Genomic DNA, 5,597 nt, shown 5'->3' with positions numbered 1-5,597 from the left:
GGCATGCTTGCTCTGACCCAACTGGAGCCACTTTCAGTTCCCTTTCCTTAGCTTATAAAACAGAAGAACCAGTGCTGAGACTTATTCTAGCCCACAATTGTCCTTAATTTGGATGAGAATGGAGATATGGAAAAATGGAGAGATGAATCTCTGACCCCCTTTCAGGAAGAACTTTCTCATTATTGGGTCATAATAATTTCATTAATGTGAGAAACACACTTGTGGGGATCACAGGACTTCCCAGGCAGGGAGGCAGGGAGTCAGCCTGGATGAGCATCTGCTGTCCACTGCTTCCCTGGTAGGGTGCCCTTAGGAAGATCCACATGATGTACCCCTTAACACTGTCCCTTCTCACTGAAAGAACTCAGAAGCAGAATGGGCAGAAGGAGGCATTTATTACCCTTCCCTTGAAGAAGTCTGTGTGATGCTCTCTCGGAACACCCATACCCACACAGAAGCAGGAGAGAAGTTGTACAATCTTTCCTGTTAGAGTTAGGTTTAGTTCAAATTCCTCACTTTATTTCCCTACATTTCCTCTTTATGCAGATTACATAGACTGGATACTTGTGACCTGGGCATGACCTTTAGGGTCTTTGCCACCTTTCTAGTTCCCACTGGGACCAGAATGGCCATTGTCTTAATAAAATAAGATAAGTGAGCTTGGCCACAACTATTGATTATCTCCCAATAACTTTTGTGGGAGCAAAACAAGATACCATAATATTCCCTCTTACAATTAACAATTCATAATAAATATTTAACAAATGTTTTTTGAAAAAACTGGGGTAGCTAAGGTACAATTAGATAGGACTCTGGGCATGGAGTCTGGAAGATCTGAGTTCAAATTTGGCCTCAGACGCTAGCTTTGTAACCCTGGGTAAATCACTTAGGCCTGCCTGCCTTAGTTTCCTCATCTGTAAAATGAGCTAGAGAATGAAATGGCAAATCACTCTAGTTTCTTTGCCAAGAAAAGTCCAAGTAGGGTCACAACGAGTCACGCATGACCAAAACAGGTTACAACTGAACAACATTGAAGAGACCTTGAGTCAAGCTCTTTTTGTGGTAACTAAGAATTGGAAATTGAGGGGATGTCCATCAACTGAGGAATGATTGAACAAGTTGTGGCATATGATTATAATGAATATTATTGTGCCATAAGAAATAAGGAGTATGATGGTTTTGGAAAAAACATGGAAAGGCTCACATGAACTGATACAAAGAGAAGCGAAAAGAACCAGGAGAATGCTGTGTGCATGAACAGCAATGTTGAATGATGAAGAACTGTGAAGAACTTGGTTGTTCTCAGCAATACAGGTGATCCAAGACAACCCTTTCAGACTCATGATGAAAAATGCTACCTGCCTCCAGAGAAAGAACCGATGTCCAAATACAGACTAAAGCACACTATTTCCTTCCCTCCTTCCCTCCTCCCCTCCTTCCTTCCTTCCTTCCTGTCTTCCTTCCTATCTTCCTTCCTTCCTTTTTTTTCTGAGTTTTCTTGCATAAAATGACTAATATGGAAAGGTTTTACGTGACTGCACATGTACAACCCATATCAAATTGCTTATTGTCTCAGAGAAGGGAAAGGGGAAGAAGGGATAGAATTTGGAACTCAAAACTTCAAAAAAAAAGTTGTTTTTATATGTAATTGAGGGGGAATAAATATTATAAGAGAGACAGACAGACCTTAACTCAAATGCTTCTTCTGATGCTAGCTATGATACTCTGAGCCTCAGTTTTTTGAGCCAAAAAATGAGGCTAATAATATCCCCACAGTACCCATTTCACAAGGTTTATTGTGAATTTCAAATGGGATGATATATGTAAAGTCCTATATCAAAACTTTCAGGATTGTCTCTGTATTGAAGTATTGTTGTTGTTAAAATGACCATTATTATTTTCATCACAGGGGCTGCTTTTCTGAGGAGATTTCTGAGATAGCTGTTCCATCAGGACATGGAAGAGTACACTTATTGGCTCCTAGATGTCCCTGGAAGCCTTAAACTTCTATTTGTTTAAAACAAGAGTTTCTTGACATCATGTTGAACTTGACAGGAAACAAGACAACTTCTCACAGGCCCCACCATTCCAATCCTGAAGGCAGAGAGAGAGGAAGAAGCTTCCAGGGCCACCCTAGGAAATTCATATTAATAGGTCACATTGGTATGGTGCTTTAAGAGGGCAAATTGCTTTGCCTGCATGCAGAAAAAAAAAATACAAAAAAGCCTCTACCCCCCCCCTTCCCCCCCCTCCCACAACCCTTAGTTCCTGTGGGAAATGGGTAGTTAATTCTTCTCTCTTTAATCCTCCTTCTTTCCTCCAAATCCCTCCTCCTCCAATCTGCATGAGAAGGGAAAACTGTAAACCAGTGAAGTAAATCAGCCCTGCCCACCAGCTCAAAGCCACAGGGGTGAATTTTCCGACTTTTAGATTAAAATGGAAAACACCAACCTCCTTGCTGGTCCTTCGTTGCCTCGGGGCATCAGTTCACAGGACATCAGACACCTGCCTAGTCTCCTGCTCAGTGGGAAGTGTTACTGGAAAGAGAGCTGGAAGAATCGAGAGCTTGTAAGGCTGCAATTGCTTTTGGTTTTCATTTTTAAGAAGGAGTCTTGTCCTGTTCAGGTTTAAGTGACTATACTGATCACTGTCAAGTTCAGCAGCCAGGTCACTAACAAGGTCAATGGATCTTACTAATAATCTGTTGTTATGGTGGGGGTGGGGATGACAATCACAGGTAGTGACTACTGCTGATTTTCTTTGTATAATCATTGGATTTAGACCTGGAAGGACTGTTAGAGACCATCTAAATCATTATTTAGGTTTAATATTTGTCAATTTCTTAATAAAAGTTGAAAGAGACCGATAGAGGAAGGAACAGGGAAGAAGAAAGAGAAGAGAAGAGAAGAGAAGAGAAGAGAAGAGAAGAGAAGAGAAGAGAAGAGAAGAGAAGAGAAGAGAAGAGAAGAGAAGAAAGGAAGGGAAAGGAGGGGAGAGGGAATGAGAGAGAGTCTAATTTCTTTTTATAAATGAGGAAGTGGATAAGAGTGCCATCCCAGGCCAGCCATGTAGTTTTCTTCGCTCTGCTCTGGAGTCCTCCCCAGACTCTCCTAACTTCTTTCACCATCATGGCCGCAGGAGTCCCTTCTTCCCTCACCCCTTTCTTCCTCCCTCCTAGTTTTTTCTCCCTTTTGTGTCCCCTTCACCATTAGAATGTAAGCTCCTTGAGGACTGGGACAGTATTTCTTTTTTGCTCCTATTCATATTCTCAGCACTCAGCATGGTGCCTGGAATCCAGTAAGTGCTTAGTAAATATTTATTGGCTTGACTTGGCACACTGCTAGCAAAGTAACAGAGCCAACCCTTCTGAGGTTCTTCGGAGGTCACCAAATCCAGCCGTTCTTTTCCCTACCTTCTTAGCTATAAAGTAGTCCTACAGTATAGCACCTAAATCTCTTTCCAGTAATTTTCATCTGTTTGACTTCTAGAGATTGGAGAGCCTGAAAAGCTAAAACAAGCAAAAAAAAAAAAAAAACCAAATCCAAAACCCATCAGCTGGTAGAAATTTTGTACAATGACACAATGGCAAAGGGGTTGATTTGATTTCTCCGGCTCCTACATGGTCCATGGAAGTTCTAACACTGTTTTTGGACTCCAACAGAGGTGAGCATATGTCATCAGTAACTGATACTGTAGATGGCACCTCAGATCTTGGGTTACAGTATATAATAAGATCATAGATTTAGAGCTGAAAGGTCATCTAGTTCAACTCTTTTGTTTTTACAGATGAGGAAACTGAGCTGAAGTGACTTGTCCAAGGTCACACCCCCTCCCCACTTTCTCACTCCAGGGACTGGTTCCAGTATATTTGTTTGCAAGACCGTGCTCAGTGATTGCTGGGAATTAGGCAGGAGGCAGGGTGAGGGGGCTGGAAGTCCCAAGTGTGAGCACTGAGCTGATCCAACATTATTACCTCAGACATCTGCTTCAGAAAGTAATTATCTCTACCTTTCCCACATTTCTGTTTCCGACACATAAACAAGGCCTGGGAAAGTTTTACCAGACAAAAAGCATTTAAGCTCTGCTTGCTGTATTGATGTTTTTGGGAATGCTTTCTGTTTTACAACTGGAGGGCTGCATCTTCTAGAAAAGGTCACCTGCATTTGGGGAAAGGTGGAGTTCACCTTTCCTGATTTCTCCTGAGTAATGTAAAAGGAGGTGGTTGTGATTTGCAATGCCAGCTGAACCTTGCTGGGAGGACACACAAAGGATATCCTCTGGGAGTTTGCCTTTGAGCAAAACAAACTCAAAGAAAAACCAAGAATTCCCTCCTTTCCTTCCTTCCTTCCTTCCTTCCTTCCTTCCTTCCTTCCTTCCTTCCTTCCTTCCTTCCTTCCTTCCTTCCTTCCCTCCTTTCCTTCCTTCCTTCCTTCCTTCCTTCCTTCCTTCCTTCCTTCCTTCCTTCCTTCCTTCCTTCCTTCCTTCCTTCCTTCTTTCCTTCCTTCCTTCCTTCCTTCCTTCCTTCCTTCCTTCCTTCCTTCCTTCCTTCCTTCCTTCCCACATAGGCAGATGTGAGAAATAATAATTTTACCAAGAATTCTACATAGCCAGTGAATTTAGAAATGTTAACCTTTAACTCCTGGTGAAAAAAGGTCACTTAATAGGCACAGACACACTTTAAGACAATTCCAGATCCTTTCATGATTTCTATCCCGATTCACATTTCCCCCTTGCATCTCCTTGGTCAGGAATTTCAGGGTTCATAGCCTATCTGAAAACATCTAAACCCCACCCTCATGTGTGTCTACACCCCTGTTCATATCTCTCATTTCCACATTTCAATTCCCCGCCTTTTCATCCTCATCTTCTTTATATTTTATTTAATAAATGCTTTTAGTCTCTTCCTAGTTTGTCTGCATCAGATATTTTGATCTCCACAGCATGAGAAAGGAATTTCCTTGATTGCTAAGAGAATTGACAAAAGCTGTGAGTTGGAAGATTTGACCCAGGATATCCGTGAGAGAGAGTCCCATTATCTAAGATGGCAGCTGCGTCAGCGGACCTCATCCTTGGTGAACCTAACCTGGTGCTACAGTTTTTGATATACAGGATAAAGGCCTTCTCAGAACAAAAGAAGAGGATTCTGCTTTTAGATATGCTGACTAACAGGTAGTCAGCATCCCCCCGTACTCCCCTCTGTAAGCAGTTTTATCTCTTACATTAGCCATCAGTATTATTTCAAATTATGTTTCATATCATTTCTGTGGAAACAAATTTCAATCATCCCTTACAACAAATAACTACATGAATGATATAGATAATGGGTTCTGAAATTTCAGAGGAGACAAAGATCACTTTTAGCTGTGATGATCATGGACAAGGTAGCCTTGATGCTCAGACTTAGGGCAGCCAGCTTGCGAAAGACCTTGAATGGGGGTCTAAGGACGTTGCTTTTTATTCTCGTGGCAGTGGGGAGGCAGTGATTTTTGTGAGCAAGAGGCTAGCATGATGAAAGTGCTGTTTTAGGACACTTGCTTTTTTCAGAATGGATTCCTCTGTGTGTGTGTGTGTGTGTGTGTGTGTGTGTGTGTGTGTGT

General features: G+C 42.0%; 1 long non-coding RNA gene across 1 annotated transcript in view; it reads right to left on the bottom strand.

The window, feature by feature from the left end:
• Positions 1 to 1,822: 1,822 nt before the first annotated feature.
• The window catches only part of LOC138174837 (uncharacterized), a 9,637-nt gene continuing 5,862 nt past the window's right edge, over positions 1,823 to 5,597 (bottom strand). The window contains exons 2-3 of the long non-coding RNA XR_011171829.1: positions 2,452 to 2,549; positions 1,823 to 2,133 (exon numbers count right to left, since the gene is read on the bottom strand). This is a non-coding gene — a long non-coding RNA (uncharacterized lncRNA). The remainder of the gene's footprint in view (positions 2,134 to 2,451; positions 2,550 to 5,597) is intronic.

The sequence above is a fragment of the Petaurus breviceps genome, unplaced genomic scaffold (assembly GCF_028583685.1).
Source record: "Petaurus breviceps papuanus isolate PSGF00001 unplaced genomic scaffold, PetGlider_PUasm1.0 76, whole genome shotgun sequence".
NCBI classification, from domain to species: Eukaryota; Metazoa; Chordata; class Mammalia; order Diprotodontia; family Petauridae; genus Petaurus; species Petaurus breviceps.
This window is presented reverse-complemented; position numbering and strand designations above follow the sequence as displayed.